The 20257-nt window shown below is 39.7% G+C and overlaps 1 protein-coding gene across 3 annotated transcripts in view; it reads left to right on the top strand.

Moving 5' to 3' along the window:
- The window catches only part of LOC148952812 (cGMP-specific 3',5'-cyclic phosphodiesterase-like), a 372326-nt gene that overhangs the window by 148434 nt on the left and 203635 nt on the right, over window positions 1-20257 (top strand). The window lies entirely within an intron of this gene.

Here is a 20257-nt window from a genome sequence, read left to right as displayed (position 1 = left end):
TTTTGGAGGACAATCCCCCACAACCCTCAGGGCAGGGGTTTTGATTTATGCCCTGGGGTCATAACGGTTTTTATAGAAGGCGTTGCCGTTGAAACTTCAAAACAGGCATATTCCATTGGACATTTAAAGGGCTAGCACCCTTTTTAATAGTTGAAAGTGATTGGAGGGCAACTAGCCCCCCCCCCCCCAAGCCCATCATTTCCCCAAAAAAATCCAAACAAAATTTTGATAAATCCAATTTTTTAAGCGTAGTTGATTTGCATGTATAAAATATTTTTTTGAGGAGGAAACACCCCCACAAACCAAAGGGGACGGGTTGTAAGTTAAGCCCTGGAGGCATTTAAGGTCTTTATAGAAGGCGTTGTCGTAGAAACTTCAAAAAAGGCTCATTCAATTGGACATTCAAAAGGCTAGTACCATTTTTAATAGTTGAAAGTGATTGGAGGGAAACTAGCCCCCCACGCCCATCTTTCCCCCAAACACATCCAATCAAAATTTTTATATAGACTTTTTGTTCAGCGTAGTTGATTTCCAGATAGAAAATATGTTTTTGAGGAGGACACTCCTCCACAACCCTCAGGGCAAGGGTTTTAAGTTATGCCCTGGGGGCATGTAAGGTTTTTATAGAAGGCGTTGTCGTAGAAACTTCAAAACAGGCTCATTCGATTGGAAATTCAAAGGGCTAGTACCATTTTTAATAGTCGAAAGTGATTGGAGGGCAATTAGCCCCCTCCCCACGCCCATTATTCCTCCAAACACATCCAATAAAATTATATATAGCCATTTTGTTCAGCGTAGTTGATTTTCAGATAGAAAATGTATTTTTGAGGAGGACACTCCCCCACATCCCTCTGGGCAAGAGTTTTAAGTTAAGCCCTGGGGGTATATAAGGTTTTCGAAGAAGGCGTTGTCGTAGAAACTTCAATAAAAGCTTATTCGACTGGAAATTCTAAGGGCCAGTGCCCTTTTTAATAGTCGAAAGTGATTGGAAGGCAACTATTCCCCCCCCCCCCCCCCAAACCCATCATTCCCCCAAACACATCCAATAAAAATTTGTAGATAGCCATTTTGTTCAGGGCAGTTGATTTCCAGATAGAAAACATATTTTTCAGGAGGACACTCCCCCACAACCCTCAGGGCAAGGATTATAAGTTATGCCCTGGGGGCATATAAGCTTTTATTGAAATCTCTGTCGTAGAAACTTGAAAAATGGCTCATTTGATTGGAAATTCAAAGGGCTGGTGCCCTTTTTAATAGCTGAAAGTGATTGGACGGTAAAAAACCCCCCTCTCACGCCCACCTTTTCCCCAAACATATCCATTCAAAATTTTCAGATAGCCATTTTGTTCAACGTAGTTGAAAGCTCTTGAAATTAGGTCTTTGAAGATGACAACCCCCTCTCAGCCCTCAGGACAAGTATTGTAAGTTATGCCCTGGGGGCATATAAGGTTTTTTTTTTATAGAAAGCATTGTCATAGAAGCTTCAAAAAGGGCTCATTCGATTAGAAATTGAAATGGCTTGTGCCCTTTTTAATAGTCGAAAGTAATTGGAAGGCAACTAACACCCCTTCCATGCCCACCATTTCCCCAAACAGGACTAATCAAAATTTTGAAATAGCCATTTTGTTCCACGCAGTTAAAGTTCAGGAAATTATACCTTTGAGCAGGACAATCCGCTCACAGTCTTCAGGGCAAGGGTTATAATTTATGCCCTGGGGGCATATAAGTTTTTATTGAAATCTTTTTCGTAGAAACTTGAAAAATGGCTCATTCGATTGGAAATTCAAAGGTCTAGTGCCCTTTTTAATAGTCGAAAGCGATTTGAGGGCAACTAGCTCCCCTTCCTCAAACACATCCAATCAATATTTTTAGATAGCCATTTTATTCAACGCAGTTGAAAGTTTTGGAAATTAGTTCTTTAAGGATGAAAACCCATCCCCTCCCACAACCCTCAGGGCAAGGGTTGTAAGTTATGCCCTGGGAGTATGTAAGGTTTTTATTGAAATTGATGTTGTAAAAACATCCAAAAGGGCTCATTCAATGAAAAATTAAAAGGGCTATTGCCCTTTTAATAGTTGAAAGTGTTTGAAGGGCAAATAACCCCCCTCTCACGCCCACCCTTTCCCCAAACACATCCAATCAAAATTTTGAGATATCCATTTTGTTCAACGTATTCAAAGGTTCTGGAAATTAGGTCTTTTAGGATGATAACCCCATCAGAGCTTTCAGTGCAAGGGTTGTAAGTTATGCCCTGGAGGCATATAAGGTTTATATAGAAAGTTGTTGTAAAAATTTCAAAAGAGGCTCATTTGATTGGAAATTGATATTGCCCTTTTTAATAGTCGAAAGTGAGTGGAGAATAATTAACCCCCTTCTTACGCCCTCCATTTCCCCAAACACATGCAATCAATAGATCGCTATTTTGTTCAACGTAGTTGAAAGTTCTGGAAATTATGTACTTAAGGATGACAAACCCCCAGAGCCCCCAGGGCAAAGGTTGTAAGTTATGCCCTGGGTGTATATAAGGTTTTTGACGATAGAGTTGTCGCAAAAACTTCAAAAGGGGCTCATTCAATTGGAAATTGAGAGGGATAGTGCCCTTTTTAATAGTTGAAAGTGATTGGACCGTAACTAACCCCTTTCTCACGCCCACCATTCCCCCAAACACATCCAATCAAAATTTTCAGATAGACATTTTGTTCAACGTAGTAGAAAGTTCTGGAAATTAGGTCTGTAAGGACGACAACCCCCCCCCCCCCCCAGCCCACAGGGCGAGGGTTGTAAGTTATCCCCGGGGGGCATATAAGGTTTTTATTGAAATTTTTGTCGTAGAAACTTCAAAAGGGCTCATTTGATTGGAAATTGAAAGGGCTAGTGCCTTTTTTAATAGTTGAAAGTGATTGAAGAAAGGCTAACGCCCACCACTTTCCCAGACACATCCAATCAAAATTTTGAGATAGCCATTTTGTTTAACGTAGTTGAAAGTTCTGGAAATTAGGTCTTAGAGGATGACAACCACCCTCACAGCCCTTAGGGCAAGAGTTGTAATTTATGCCCTGGGGGAATATAAGGTGTTTATAGAAAGTGTTGTCGTAGAAACTCAAAAAGGGCTCATTTGATTGGAAGTCAAAAGGCATAGTGCCCTTTTTAATAGTCGAAAGTGATTGGAAGGCTTGACATTTTTATAGTAAAGATCGATGTGGGTGTAATGTGTTATTTTTTGTTGTTGTTGTTGTTGTTTAGACCAAGGCAGTTTGTATAAAAGGAGTTATCGTAGGAACTTCGAAAAAGGCTCATTCGATTGAAAATAGAAAGGGCTGATTTCTTTTTAAAAGTCGAAAGTGATTGGAAGAAAACTAATCCCCCTACCACGCCCCCCCACCCCTTTTAATTTAAGTTTAAAAAATAAAAGTTGCCATAAGATTAAATCAAAATGCACTATGTTAATGCTAATTCCCGATAAGGCATCTCAGCAGTATCCCAAGAATGACTGAGGGTTTTATGTTCAAACTTTTGGGGCTGCTTCTGCTCCTAAAATTTAACCAAATCAAAATAGCGTAAGTGTATCCAAGCTATCAAAGAGAGTAAACAGATTTTTTTGCGAATGGTATCAAGTTTTCCGTTTCAGGTCAACTAGACGAGGTATGAAACTAAATTAAACACTTCTTCTTGTGTCCAGATTTTTAAGAGGGTGTATATTGTTAAAAGTTGCTGAATTTTTTTCTCCAGCATACAAATAGCAGGCCAAACTATACATCTTTAAAAAAACGAAAATATTTAAAGTATTATTTTCTTTTTCTCTGAAAAGAATATGTCAATATAAAATGAACAGAAATTAATTAAAAAAAACTTTTTCCACAAAATAAGATTTTCTAAGAAAAGCAAAGAACTCCATTAAACCAAAAATGAGTAAAAATCAAATCAAATAATCTACCAAGCGTGAAACTACCACAAATCAGCATAGATAAATAAATGAAACTCAAAACGAACAGAAATTACAATAAATAACCGAGTCAAACTGAAAACGAGCAGAAATTGGGCTCAAAACCCTTATGCCTTCCCAAGGCCAGAACATAATTTGCACTTTACTGAAAAAAATACAAATGAATGTGCATTGTCAGTTTAATATACATATACTGATATTTAGAAATCATAATTGTTAATATTATTTGATTTATTAAAGTTATAAAAGTAAAAACATCTATATTTTTTTCAGTAAAGTGCGAATTATGTTCTAGCCTTGGGATGGCATAGGGGTTTTGAGCCCAAATTATGTTGATTTCTGTTCGTTTTCAGTTTGATTCGTTTATTTATTTTAATTTTTGTTCGTTTTCAGTTTGATTTATTTATCGATGCTGATTTGTGGTAATTTCACCCTTGGTAGATTATTTGATTTTAATTTTGCTCTTTTTTTGTTTAATGGAGTTCTTAACTTTTCTTTGAAAAACTTATTTTGTGGAAAAAGTTTTTTTTAATTAATATATACAAAAACCTTAGAGCGCAAATCAAAATACCTTCAAATCTGGTCGGATCTGCTGTTTTACCAGTCCGTAAAGGAGCCAGACAAGGTTAGGTTGTATCTCCAAGTTTTTACAACAAAAGGGGCGTTTTTTAACTCATCAATGTGCTAAGATATTACATCTTTTGTAAGAAAACGCTTAAATGAAATCTTTGAACAAAGATTTTTAATCATTCTGCTCTGATCAGCGGTCTGAGAACAATGATGAGAAGATCATCAAAGTTCTCTCATCATTGTTCTATATGGCAGAACAGTGGCGGTCTTCACACTTTTTTCTAACATCATTGAGCTGTAAGATCTTAGAAAAAGATGAGTTAAAAACGATAACTTTTGCAGAAAGATGTAAGATCTTAGTGCTAAAAAACAGGCCTAATAGTGTTCTGCCAGCGCAAGCCCAAGTAGCTACTTCTTGTGTTTCAAAAGGGATAGATGTTTCATTGAAGACGTATGCTGACGACTTGCTTAATTTGAACAGGTCCGCTGATCGACTATCGAAGAATTTTGATGTGTTGAATAGGGAATACAATATAGTAGGTTTGTCGTTTAATGTGTCAAAATCTGCCATCTTGTTTTTCAATGTGAAGCATTGTAAAGAAGAAATCCCTTTGGGCGATTCAATTGTGAAACCATCTGAGAGTATTACTTACCTTGGTTTACCAATCGGTCGAAGCCTCCACTCCACCGGGACGCTGCTTTTACGCCAAGTAGAAGTGTAAGTCCGGATTGTTTAGGGGTCAATTATTGGTAATAGACACCGATTCCGCCATGCGCACTGTAATAGCACCTTTTTGGAAATACCTGTCGTCCGCCCAATGTGCAAAAGTAAAAGTTCTGTTTTTTCGATTCGCTAAGTTCCTTCTGACACTTCCACCATGGGCAAGTAACACCTATATCATGGGTACTTATAGTGTATCCGATACAACAGTCTGTGTTAACCGTGTCGCCGAGAATTTTTGAAAAACGCTAAGGGAAGAGCTAAACCGTTGATGGTAGTTTTAGAAATGTACATCAAATATATTTGGTGATGTTCCCTAGTGTGACTTTTCTTTTCTTTTTCCTTTGTTATGCTCCGTTTTAATTCCATGTGAATTTTCGGGCAATAAATTTACTTACTTACTTACTAACCTTGGGACGGCATAGGGGTTTTGAGCCCTACTCATGTTAATTTCTGCTCGTTTTGAGTTTGACTCGGTTATTTATTGTAATTTCTGATTGCGCTGCCTATGATAAAAATCTAATGGGTGCTTAAATTGTGTAAACTCTTCACTAGTCCTAAATAATAAATCTTAAAAACACAGACCTTGTAAATAAAAGTTTTGTTATTTCAAACCAACTTACAAACAACATTAAAAACATAGAAAAAAGCAGTTAAAAAACACGACAGACCAAAATAAAACCTGAAAAGAAGCTTATCGTAATATCTGAAAAAACTATCTATTATTGAAAAACACACCCTAGCATACAATACCAGGAGGGATATCGTTTATATTAGATGCAAATTTATTCCATATTAAGAACTTTTAAGGAAAATACCCCGTTTTCTTTGAGGCAAACTTATGAATAATTCACATTATCCTGACAATACAAGGCTGCCCCCGCACCATTAACAATCATTTTGAGGGGGCAAGCTGATATTAGTGGTACATTTAAACTATATTAAGAGGTATTTTTGCAAGACTTTTAACGAAATGCATCGTTTCTAAGACAGAAATGTTAGATATCAGTCCTCCTCTACCGAAAGATTTTTAATTAATGCCTCCCGACTTATCTTTAAGCTGCAGAGTTTACTAGTCCAAGGCAAAGCATGCAACAATGCCACACTCCTACTGCTCTGTGGCACCCCTCCGACATCGCCCCATCTCCCCTAAGACATCTTTCAGGCATTTATTGTTAAAAATTATACATTTAAATCCTTAATTAATTTTTTGCAACCCAAGCCTGTCACGATATCCCACGAAACAGTCCACACCGCCATGATATTACCCCCCCCCCCTCTCCATCATCCACACTGAAACCAGCCGTCATCATATTTAGAGCATTTTCAACCCTTTCTCACGGAAAATAAGCTAGTGAATCTAAATTAAACAGTGTTTTTTACTTGAACACGGAGAAGTCGCCCATTTCTTTGCTAGAGAGTGATACTTCAAGCATTTCACCCCACAACGGCAAAATTTCACTGCTATGTGGCACCCCGTCTGACATCGCCCCATCCCCCAAGATATAATTCAGTTATTTCTGGTTAAAAATTGTACTTCGACCCTCTGATTCAAGTTTTTGCAATTCCAAACCTATCATAATAGCCTAAAAAAATGCTCCACATAATCACACCTTTACACACCAGCCCCCCCCCGCAATCTACATGGCACGACCCCTCTGCCCCCTAGGACATTTTCAACCTTTTTGCTCCGAAAATAAGCTATTAAATCTCATTAAACAGAATATTTTTGAACAGTTAAATCCCGTGATTCAACTTTTTGCAACCCAAGCCTGTCACGATATCCCACGAAACAATCCAAACCACCATAACATTACCCCCCCCCCCTCTCCATAATCCATACTGACACCAGCCCTCATCATCTTTAGAGCATTTTCAACCCTTTCTCACCGAAAATAAGCTAGTGAATCTAAATTATCCAGTGTTTTTTACTTGAACACTGAGAAGTCACCCATTTTTTTTATAGAGAGTGATACTCCAAGCAATTCATGCCACATTGGCACGCTATTACTGATCTGTGGCATCCCCTCTGACATTGTCCCATCTCCACCAAAACAATTTTTGAATCATTTCTTGTTAAAAATTATTCTTCAACCATCTGATTCAAATTTTTGCAATACCAAGCCTTTCATATTAGCCCCCAAAACATTCCACACCACCATGGCATTACACACCAGCCCTTCCCCCCCCCCGTCATGCACATGGCACCATCCCACCACCTCCTTGGACATATTGAACCTTTTTGCTCTGAAAATAAGCTAATGAATCTAAATTAATCAGTGTTTTTTTACTTGAATACCGAGAAGTCACCCATTTCTTTGCTAGAGAGTGATACTCCAGGCAATTCACACAACAATGACATTACTTGATTGCCCCCTGACATCACGTCATCATTTCTAAGACATTTTTCAGTCATTTCATAATACAAATTATACATTTAAATCCCGTGATTCAACGTTTTGCAACCCAAGCCTATCATGATGCCCTATAAGACACTGCCCACCACCAAGGCATTACACCCCTTCTCCCTCCGTCATGCAATACAATATACGGCTGCCCCATAACAGTCCTTTTGAGAGAGCGAGCTGATACTAGTGGTAAATTTAAACCATATTAAGAGTTATTTTTGAAAAACTTTTAACAAACTGAATCGTTTCTTAGACAGGAATGTTAGGTTGTAGTCCCCTCTAGCAAAAAATTCAATTAATTCCTCCCGTCTTATCTTTATTCTCTAAGTGTACTAGTCCAAGGCAACGCATGCAACAATGTCACACTATTACTGCTCTCTGGCAACGCTCTGACATAAAACCATCTCCCCCAAGACATCTTTTATGTATTTCTTGTTAAAATTGTACATTTAAATCCCGTGGTTCAACTTTTTGCAGCCCAAGCCTATCATGAGACCCCACAAAACACTCCAGACCACCATGGCATTACACCCCCCTCCATCATCAACACTGGCACCAGCCCTAATCTTCTTTAGAGCATTTTCAACCCTTTCTCACCGAAGATTAGCAAGTAAATCTAAATTAAACAGTGTTTTTTTACTTGAATACCGAGAAGTCGCCCATTTCTTTGCTATAGAGTGATACTGCAAGCATATCATCCCACAATGGGACACTATTACTGCTCTTTGGCACCTCCTCTGACATCACCCATCCCCCCACGACATCCTTTAGGCATTTCTTGTTAAAAATTATACTTCAACCCACTGATTAAAGTTTTTGCAATCCCAAGCCTATCATAATAGCCTCCGAAACACTCTACACAACCACACCTTTAAAGACCAGCTCCCCCCCCCTCGAAATCCACGTGGCACCACCCCTCAGTCCCCTAGGTCATTTTCAACCATTTCGCTCAGAAAATAAGCTAGTAAATCTCATTAAACAGTATATTTTTGAACATCAGGAAGTCGTCCGTTTCTTTACTAAAGAGTGATACTCCAATGAAGTTATGCAACATTGAAACACTATTACTGCTCTCTGACATCCCTTATGGCATTGCCCCATCTCCCCCAAGACACTTTTTCGGTCATTTCTTTTTTTATTTTATCCGTCAACCGTCTAATTCAAGTTTTTGCAATCCCAAACCCATCACAATAGCCTCAAAAGCCCTCCACACCACCCTGACTTTACACACCAGCCCCTCCCCCTCCGTCATCCACATGGCATCCTCTCACCTCCCCCTAGGACATTTTTAACCTTTTCGCTCCGAAAATAATCTAGTGAATATAAATTAAACAGTGTTTTTTACTTGAAAACCGAGAAGTCACCCACATCTTTGCTAGAGCGTGATACTCCAAGCTTTTCATCCCACAATGGCACGCTATTACTGCACTGTGGCACCCCCTCTGACATCGCCCCATCCAACCAAGACATCTTTCAGTTAACAATTATGCTTTTAAATCCCCCTGATTCAAGTTTTTGCAAGCCAAGCCCATGTTTATAACCTTGCAACTGAGCCCGTTTAATTGAAACCTCATTCCAGAGAACCCCCAATTTTAGCATAACCTCCTTTTGTATCATTCATCACGCAACCCAGGGGGGGGGGGAATTTTTCAGCAAAAATATCAAAACGCGCGAAAGGGAAATTTTATTTCGAAAAATTATTGTTCCCACCCACCCCTAGAAGACTTCCCAGGATTCCAGGAGTTCTAATATTTCTTCAGTATTGGCAAGATTCTTACCCTTTTTTTGGCACATTGTTTTTCTGGAAGATCCCCAGGATTTCTGTGACCAGGTCTAATATGGATGACGCCGTCATATGTCACAAGCCATATTCCAGGAGCCTATGGAGAATCCCCAAGCATGGCAAACACGTGGGAGCAGCGTAATAACGGTGCTCATCTTACACAATGACACCTAATGGGAGAGGTTGGAATATAATTGGGTCATCATGAAAGAAGAGTAGGTAGCCAAACCGTTAAAAAGTATACTTATGAGGCAGAGCGGAATGACACTGTGACACTGTTTTCACAAACATCTGAGGTCAATTTTGAGTAAGGTCATCTTAGGACTCGAGGATTTTAAACAGTTTTTAACCATATTTTAGGAGTTGGACTCAGCATGTTGGATCGGCCTTGTAAGATACTTATACAAAATTAAAAAAATTTATCTGGGTGGTTGTCAGAGGATACGAGCAATAATCTAAAAGCTGAAGTGGTCCCTTGAGGGTACATGTCATCCTCCCCCCCCCCCCCGAAAAAAATAACCAGTCATTTTGAGAAATGACAACGGCCAAGGCAAAGGGTGTATTATAATGGTACAAGTGTTGTACTGAAAAAAAAAGCTTTGTTTCTGCCAATTCAATTAATTCGTACTTTAAACCACAGTAAGTGCATTAAGTGGTCAGGTATTGCAAAAGTGTTTACAGTTAAAATATTAAATTAAAAGAAAAATATTAATATTAGTTATTATTATATATTAATTTTTGTTAATATTAAAAGAATATTAATGGTCACGTGCCCTTGGTAGTGCGTTCTGGTATAGCTCCCCGTCCATCCAATTCCCTACTTAATCAGCCCCCCGTTACAGAGCAGCCCACAGCACGACCCCAAACTTTTAAAAACTGCAAGATAATTTGCTGACGATAGTTCAGACACTTGGCCTTAGGCAAGGATTTCTTAGGCAGTGCAATAGCGCTGCCTAAGTAAAGAACGATGTTGGCCCAATGTATTATTCTTTTTCTTTTTTTTGGGGGGGGGGGGGTTCTAGACCAGGGCACTTCGTGAAGAACTATTTCTCGAAGAAACTAAAAAAGGGAATCAAACTATTTGAAATTGAAGGGGATAGTGCCTTTTTTAATAGTAAAAAGAGTCAAAAGTAATTGGAGGACAATTAAACCCCTCCCATGCCCATCATTTCCCCAAACATATCCAGTCAAAATTTTGAGATAGCCATTTTGTTCAGCGCAGTTGAAAGGTCCGTAAATTATGTCCTTGAGGATGATCCCCCAATAGCCCTCAGGGTATGGCTTTTATGGTATGTCCTGGGGGCATATAAGGTTTTTATGGAATGGGTGGTCGTATAAGCTTCAGAGGGAGCTTAAAGTATTGATAATCAGAAGTTCTACTGCCTTTTTCTAAGAGCAGCAGTGGTTGTGGTGGGGGGGGGGGGGAGCTACCCTCTCCCGTAAACTTGTTGTATTGTCCCAAAATTCACCCAAAGAAATTTTGAGATAGCAATCAGTAGTATCCCAATTGACACTTTGACCGCAGCCCTCCCAGGATTCTGACCTCAGCCCTCCAACGTCAAAGCATCCCTGGTGAGAATCCCACCCCTGACAAAATTCCCATGACAGCACTGGCAAGATTCCCACCCCTGATAAGATTTCCTCGCATAAGCATATAATTAACTGGAGTGTGGTCGGATAATAGAAAAGTAGAAATAATAGGTAATTATTGATGAAGCCCCACATTTGTACATAGTGGTCAGCTGGAAAGATTTCTACAAGAACCCTGTTCCTGTTCCCCCGCGATGTTTTGTTCTATTAAAACCCTCAGACGGCCATTATGGAACATGTCCAATATTTCCCCTTAGCAACCGCCATTTTTTAGCACATCATATAAGTGGAGCTACTAGCCCCTCAAGCCGTCACATCTGTGCAGCACGGTCACTGGTTCTATTAAAGGGAACATAGTTGGCAAAACTCGCATGACACACCCCTCTGGACTCCAATGACGGCACACATGTCCCGTTTCAAACGGTCAGGTGTAATATGCTTGACGCAATTTTATGTAGCCTTGTGACGGGAACCCATGGGGGAATCCCTGCTTGTAACGTAATGACAGCACTGGGTTGTGTGATGGCTCCTGGGTTTCGCGATGGCTGAGACAAAAGGAGACTATGCAAAAATTGGGGGTTCTGTTGAATGAGGGTTCAGTTAAACGAGCTAAGTTGCAAAGTTATAAACATGGATTTAGTTTTTGAGAACTTGAATCACGGGATTTAAAGGCGTAATTTTTAACAAGAAATGCCTGAAAGATATCTTTATGGGATGGTGCGATGTCAGAAGGGGTGCCACAGTGCAGTAATAGTGTGCAATTGGGCGCACGAAATGCTAGGAATATCACTCTCTAGCAAAGAAATGGGCAACTTCTCACTATTCAAGTTAAAAAAACTCTTTAATTTAGATTCCCTTGCTTATTTTCGGGGAGAAAGAGTTGAAAATGCTCTAAAGATGATGAGGGCCGATGTCAGTGTGGATGATGGAGGGAGAGGGGGTGTAATGCTACGGTGGTGTGCAGTGTTTTGTGGGGTATCATGATAGGCTTGGGTTGCAAAAAGTTGAATCACGGGATTTAAATGTATAATTTGTATAATGAAATGAATGAATAATGTCTTAGAAATGAAGATGTGATGTCAGGGGGACAGTCAAGCAATGTCATTGTGGTGTGAACTGCTTGGAGTATCACTCTCTAGCAAAGAATTGGGTAACTTCTTGGTGTTCAAGTAAAAAAAACCTTTCTAATTTAGTTTCACTAGCTTATTTTTGAAGCGAAAAGGTTGAATATTTTCTAGGGAGAGGTGGGATGGTGCCATTTGGATGATGGAGGGGGCTGGTGTTTAATGCAAAACAAAGGAAGTCCGACAAATTAAAAAAATATCAATAGCAAACTGTAGAAATCAAGTAACATTCACTAAGGAAGTTTAGCTCTAAATTAGCTCTAATATCAGCCCGTCTTCTGGAAATAATTGCTAGGAAAGGCGATAGGGGGTAGCCGTAAAAATCCAGCTTCAGATTCTTGTTTTAAAAATTGTTTTAACAAGATTTTTTATTTATAGTCAATTTCAACTCTAATTCCTGGTGCTTCCAATATGCTGGGTTCAACTCCTAAAATATGGTAAATATCTGTTTAAAAAATTCTCGAGTGCTAGTATATGCTTAGTCAAAATTTCCCTCAGATGTGTGAAAACAGTGTGGAAGTGCTATTCCGCTCTGGCCCATAAGTATACTTTTTAACAATTTAGGTAAATACTCTTCTCGCACGATGACCCACTGATCTTCCAACCTCTCCCATTAGGGGTCATTGCATAAGATGAGCACCGTTATTACGCTGCTCCCACGTGTGTGCCGTGCATGGGGATTCCCCATGGGCTCCAGGAGTCTAGCTTGTGACATACGATGGCGTCATCCATGTTAGACCTGGTCACGGAAATCCTGGGAATCTTCCAGAAATACAATGTGCCAAAAACTGGGTAGGAATCTTGCCAATACTGAAGAAATATCAGAACACCTGGAATCCCGGGAAGGGATTCTACCCCTGCCAGGGGTGGGTGGAAACAATAATTTCTCAAAATAGAATTTCCCCTTTGTGCGTTTTGATATTTTTGATGAAAAAATACCTCCCCCTGGGCTGCGTGAGGGTTGAGACAAAAGGAGGCTATGCAAAAATTGGCGATTCTGTTGAATAAGGGCTCAGTTAAACGGGCTCAGTTGCAAAGTTATGAACATGGGCTTGTCTTGCGAAAAGTTGAATCACGGGATTTGAAGGCGTAATTTTTAACAAGAAATATCTGAAAGATGTCTTTGGGGGACGGGGCGAAGTCAGAGGGGGTGCCACAGTGCAGTAATAGTGTGCCAATGTGGGATGAAGTGCTTGGAGTATCAATCTCTAGCAAAGAAATGGAAGACTTCTTGGTGTTCAATTAAAAAACACTTTTTAACTTAGATTCACTAGCTTATTTTCGGTGAGAAAGGGTTGGAAATGCTATAAAGATGATGAGGGCTGGTGCCAATGTGGATGAAGGAGAGAGAAGGGTGTAATTTCATGATGGTGTGGAGTGTTTTTTGGGGCATATGATAGGCTTCGGATGCAAAAAGTTGAATCACGGGATTTAAATGTATAATTTTTAACAAAAATACTTGAAAGATGTATTGAGGGAGATGGGGTGATGTCGGAGGGATGCCACAGAGAAATGATAGTGTGGCATTGTTGCATGCATTGTCTTGGACTAGTACTCTAGAGCTTAAAGATAAAGCGGGAGGCATTAATTGAATTTTTCGGTTGAGAGGGACTAAAATCTAACATTCGTGTTTAAGAAAAGATTCATTTCGTTAAAAGTTTTTCAAAAAACCTCTTAATATGGTTTAAATATACCACTAATATCAGCTCGCTCTCTCAAAATTATTGTTAGGGGGTGGGGGGCAGCCATATTTTGTATTGGATGACGGAGGGAGGTGGTGTAATGCCATGGTGGTGTGGAATGTTCTGTTGGGTATCATGACAGGCTTGGGTTTCAAAAAGTTGAATCACGGGATTTAAATGTATAATTTTTATTATGAAATGACTGAAAAATGTCTTAGAAATGATGACGTGATGTCAGAGGGGCGGTCAAGTAATGTCATCACGGTTTGAATTGCTTGGAGTATCGCTCTCTAGCAAAGAAATGGCTGACTTCTCGGTATTCAAGTGAAAAACACAGTTTTATTTAGATTCACTAGCTTATTTTCGGAGCAAAAAGTTTGAATATTTCCTAGGAGGAGGTGGGATGGTGCCTTATGGATGACGGAGGGGGGGGGGCTGGTGTGTAATGCCATGGTGGGGTGTAATGTTTTTGAGGCTATTATGATAGGTTGGGGATTGCAAAAACTGGAAGCAGAGGGTTGAAGTATAATTTTTAACAGGAAATGACTAGAAAGGTGTCTTTGGGGAGATGGGGTGATGTCAGAGGGGATGCCACAGAGCAGTAATAGTGTGCCAATATTGCACGAATTTATTGGAGTATCGCCCTTTAGCAAAGAAATGGGCGACTTCCCGATGTTCAAAAATATACTGTTTAATGAGATTCTTTAGCTTATTTTCGGAGCAAAATGGTTGAAAATGTCCTAGGGGGTGAAGGGTGGTGCCAAGTGGAGGTCGAGGGGTGGGGGCGGGCTATTGTGTAACGGTGTGATGGTGTGGAGTGTTTCGGAGGCTATTTTGATAGGCTTCGTATTGCAAAAACTTGAATCAGAGGGTTGAAATATAACTTTTAGCAAGAAATTACTGAAGGATGTCGTGGGGGATGGAGCAACGTCAGAGGGGGTGCCACAGAGCAGTAATAGTGTGCCATTGTGGGATAAAATGCTTGGAATATCACTCTCTAGCAAAGAAATGGGCGACTTCTCGGTGTTCAAGTAAAAATCTCTGTTTTATTTTGTTTCACTAGCTTGTTTTCGGTGAGAAAGGGTTGAAAATGCTCTAAAGATGATTAGTGCTGGTGCTAGTGTAGATGATGGAGGGGTGGGGGGTGTAGTACCATGGTGGTATGGAGTGTTTTTTGGGGTATCATGATAGGGTTGGGTTGCAAAAAGTTGAATCACGGGATTTAAATATATAATTTTTAACAAGAAAGGCCTGAAAGATATCTTGGGGGAGATAGGGTTATGTTGGAGGGGTGCCAGAGAGCAGTAATAGTGTGGCATTGTTGCATGCGTTGCCTTGGACTAGTACACTCTAAAGATTAAAGATAAAGCGGGAGGCACTAATGGAATTTTTTGGTCGAGAGGGACTAAAATCTAACATTTCTGTCTAAGAAACGATGCATTTCGTTAAAAGTTTTTCTAAAATACCTCTTAATATGGTTTAATTGTACCACTAATATCAGCTCACTCTCTCAAAATGATTGTTAGGGTGCATGGGCAGCCGTATATTGTCATAATAGTGTGAAATATTCATAAATTTAACTAAAGGAAAACAGGGTATTTTCCTTAAAAGTTCCTAATTGGGCATACATTTTCATCTATCATCAACCATATCCTGTTGGTATTGGCTAGGATGTGTTTTTCTATAATAGATGGTTATTTTGCATATATTATGAAAAGCGTTTTTTCACGTTTTATTTTTTGCCGTGTTGTTTAACTGAATTTTTCTATATTTTTAATATTACTTGTAAGTTGGTATGAAATAATAAAACTTTTATTTACGAAAGTTATGTTTTCAAGATTTGTTGTTTAGGACTAGTAAAGAGTTTACACAATTTAAGCACCTCTTAGTCTTTGATTACTAAAAATAACTTGAGAGCAATTGTCTCCGAGAGCGTGTCAAATTTGGGCAGTAACACGTCGTTCTAACGTGTACCAAAAATGGGAATCTTAGGTGTCACCTAATAGATTAATTTTAGAATTTAATGAGTACTACAGAGTATTAGGAATAGCTTGTTGGCCCTCTCGGTTAGGGCACAAATCCGTTAGAAGAAAATGACCTTTCGAGTCCTGGCGGGGTCAAGAACTATAGAAAAAAGAAACAACTAAAGAAAGACAAAAAAGCGTTGAACGTTTCGAGCGAAAAATAATATGCCAAAAAGGGCCGAAATTGCGTAAGATGCGCTGGCCTTACATAAAGTGTATGCCACCTTTAAATTAAAGAAAGAAAAAATGCCTCGAGTATTTTGGGCGAAAAATAAAAATGTCGAAGAGGTAAGACGTGACAGTGATGGTTGCGCAATAACTACGTAAGGTGTGTGTGTTGTCGTTACTTTACAAGCGGGGACTCCCCCATGGATTCCTGTCGCAAGGTTACATAAAATTGCGTCAAGCATAATTCACCTGACCGTTTGAAATGGGGTGTGTTGTGACGTCGTTGGAGTCGAGAAAGGTGTGTCATAGGAGTCTTGCCAACTGTGCTCTCTTTAATAGAACTGGTGACCACGTTACACAGGTGTGACGGCTTGAGGGGCTGGTAGCTTCACTTATCTAATATGCTAAAAAATTGCGGTTGCTAAGGGGAAATATTGGACATATTCCACAATGATCGTTTGAGATTTTTAATAGAAAAAACATCGTGGGGGAATAGAAACAGGGTGCTCACAGAAAGCTTTCCAGCTGACCACATTGTACAGGTGGGAGGGATTTGGAGCACCATCTAGAATTTCCTATTATTACTACTTTTCTATTATCCCGACCACACTCCAGTTAATTATACGTAGACACATGGGAATCTTGCCAGGGTTGTCATTAGAATTTTGCAAGGGTTGGGAATCATGCCGGGGATGCCTTCCCTCAGAGGGCTGTGGTCGGAATACTTGGAGGGCTGGGGTCAAAGTGCCTATGGGGATACTACTTCATTATTATTAAAAACAGTCCAAAGATTGTATGCCAAGGTTTTACGGGGCATTTAAAATTTAGATAAAAATTAGAGGAGTCTTATTGGTGAAAAATTGGAAGTTGTAGTCCGCTTTTAAGAGTTCAAAGATAATGGAGGGCAGCTAGACCCCCCCCCCCGACTACCCCCTCTTTTCATCTAACGCATCTGATTAAATTGAGATATAGCCATTTTGTTCAAAATAGTCCAAAGAACATATGGCACTGCGTCTAGGGTTAACACCACCCCCAGAGCCCTGGTACAAGGGTTGTAAGTTTTGCCCTGGGGGCATTTAAGATTTTTTGAAATGGCTGCTCGTATAAACTTCATCTAGGGCTCATTTTGTTTTAAATCGGCAGTTATAGTACGCTTTTTAACACAAGTGATTTGAGAGCAATCAACCCCATCCCATCCCAGCCCATCATTTCCCTAAACACATCCAATCGAAATTTTAAGTTAGTAATTTTGTTCAGTGTAGTTGAAGGGTCCAGAAATTAGGTCTTTGAGGATGACAACCCCCCCCCCCCCCCTACAGCCTTCGGGGCATGCGTTGTAAGTTATGCCCTGGGGGCATATAAAGTTTCTTATAGAAATTATTAGTACTACTAACAACTCACCGCAGCAACAAGCCGCCTGAGGCCAACACAGCTAGGCATGTTCCTCGTCCATCCCAATCTATTCGAAGCCTCCCTTTTTACACCCGCCTACTAAGTTCTCAGTTCCTTTAAATCTTTTTTTATGACGTCCTCCCACCCCAGACGTGGACGACCTGCTTTCCGTTTAGCCCTAGACGGTTGGACGAAAAGAACAATATTCGGCAATCTGTCATTCTTCATCCGCACAACGTGTCCTACCCATCTAAACCTTTCTTTCATTATAGCCCTAGAGAGCGGTATTGAACCACATTTTTCGTATTGCCTATTGTTTGAAATACGGTCAGTCAGCCGGGTACCCAGAACAATCCTTAAGCAATTTCTTTGGAAAACATCTAGAAAATCTTCATCCACTTTTCGGAGCGTCCATGCTTCAGAACCATACTTGACTACTGTCATCACTATAGCTTCTAATATTTTAATCTTAGTTTGCAGACATATCTTCCTATTCTTCCAAATTTGTTTGAACTATGAAAAACACCCTGGGTCATGGCTATTCTACTTTAAAAACCTTCAATCCACCCATCATCTTTAATTATAATACTACCAAGGTAAGTGAAGCTGTCCACCTGATCAATATTTTCATTACCTAACGTCACCTTTTCATCTTCACTTATTCCTAGCCTTAGTTGCTAAGTCTTCTTAACATTAATTTTCAAACCAATTCTAGCACCCTGAACTCGCAAAACCTCTAAAACTTATTCATTTTGCTCACATTTCATCTAGGATGCTTAAATCATCAGCATAATCTAAGTCCAGGAGACTTTTTCATCCCAATTTGATTCCGTGGTCTCTCATTGCCTTTCCTGTGTTCCTCAAAACAAAGTCCATCAAAATAATCCATATAAAGGGGGATAGAATACAACCCTGCCTAACTCCTGATTTAATACAAAACCAACTGCTAACCTCATTTCCTACCTTAAAATCAGCAGTGTTATTCTCGTACATAGCACTAATCACTTTAATGTATTTGTCTGGTATCATAGGCAGCGCTAGCGCGCTGCCTACGTAAAGAACGATGTGGGCACAATGTGTTTTTTTCTCTCCATACCCGGGCACTTCGTGTCAAAAGAGTCGTTGTAGAAACTTCGAAAAGGGCTCATTCGATTGGAAATTGGAGTGGCTAGTGCCCTTTTTAATAGTCGAAAGTGATTGGAGGGCAACTAGCCCCCCCACGCCCATCATTACCCCAAATACATCCAATCAAAATTTTGAGATAGCCATTTGGTTCACCGTTTTTGATTTCCAGATAGAAAATATGTTTTTGAGGAGGGCACTCCCCCACAACTCTCAGGGTAAGGGTTTTAAGTTATGCCCTGGGGGTATATAAGGTTTTTTATAGAAGGTGTTATCGTAGAAACTTCAAAACAGGCTCATTCGATTGGAAATTCAAAGGGCTAGTACCCTTTTTAATAGTCGAAAGTGATTGGAGGGCAACTAGCCCCCCCACGCCCATCATTTCCCCAAATACATCCAATTAAAATTTTGAGATAGCCATTTGGTTCAGCTTAGTTGATTCCAGATAGAAAATAGGTTTTTGAGGAGGATACTCCCCCAAAACTCTCAGGGCAAGGGTTTTAAGTTATGCCCTGGGGGTATATAAGATTTTTATAGAAGGCTTTGTCGTAGAAACTTCAAAACAGGCTCATTCGATTGGAAATTCGAAAGGCTAGTACTCTTTTTAATAGTTGAAAGTGATTGGAGGGTAACTACCCCCCCCCCCCCCACGCCAATCATTCCCCCAAACTCATCCAACCAAAATTTTGAGATAGCCATTTTGTTCAGCGTAGTTGATTTCCAGATAGAAAATATGTTTTTGAGGAGGTCACTCCCCCACAACCCTCAAGGCAAGGGTTTTAAGTTATTCCCTGGGGGCATATAAGGTTTTTATAGAAGGCGTTGTCGTAGAAACTTCAAAACAGGCTCATTTGATTGGAAATTCAAAGGGCTAGTGCCCTTTTTAATATTCCAAAGTGATTGGAGGGCAACTAGCCTCCCCCCCCCTCACGCCCATCATTCCTCCAAACACATCCAATCTAAATTTTGAGTTAGCCATTTTGTTCTGCGTAGTTGTTTTCCAGATAGAAAATATGTTTTTGAGGAGGACACTCCCTCACAACCCTCAGGGAAAGAGTTTTAAGTTATACCCTTTTTAATAGTCGAAAGTGATTGGAGGGCACCTAGTCCCCCCCACATGCCCATCATTCCCCCAAACACATCCAATCAAAATTTTGAGATAGCCAATTTGTTCAGCTTGCTTGATTCCCAGATAGAAAATAAGTTTTTCAGAAGGACACTCCCCCAAATCCCACAGAGCAAGGGTTTTAAGTTATGCCCTGTGGGTATATAAGGTTTTTAAAGAAGGTGTTGTCGTAGAAACTTCAATAAAAACTCATTCGACTGGAAATTCAACGGGCTAGTGCCCTTTTTAATAGTCGAAAGTGATTGGAAGGCAATTAGCCCCCCCCCCCCACACCAATCATTCCCCTACACACATCGAATAAAAATTTTGAGATAGCCATTTTGCTCAGGGTAGTTGATTTCCAGATAGAAATCATATTTTTAAGGAGGATACTCCCCCACAACCCTCAGGGCAAGGATTATTACAAATGAATCAGGGCAAGGATTAAATACAAATGAATGTGCATTGTAAGTTTAATAAACATATAATTATATTTATTAATAAAAATTTTAAAATTATTTTTTTTATCAAAGTTGTAAATTTAAAAACATTTACAATTTTTTAATTAAAGTGCAAATTTTGTTATGGCCTTGGGAAGGCATAGGGATTTAGCGCCCAACTTATG

Source organism: Artemia sp. Qi Xiang Cuo, chromosome 4 (assembly GCF_049724085.1).
Source record: "Artemia sp. Qi Xiang Cuo chromosome 4, ASM4972408v1, whole genome shotgun sequence".
In the NCBI taxonomy this organism is placed as follows: Eukaryota; Metazoa; Arthropoda; class Branchiopoda; order Anostraca; family Artemiidae; genus Artemia; species Artemia sp. Qi Xiang Cuo.
This window is presented reverse-complemented; position numbering and strand designations above follow the sequence as displayed.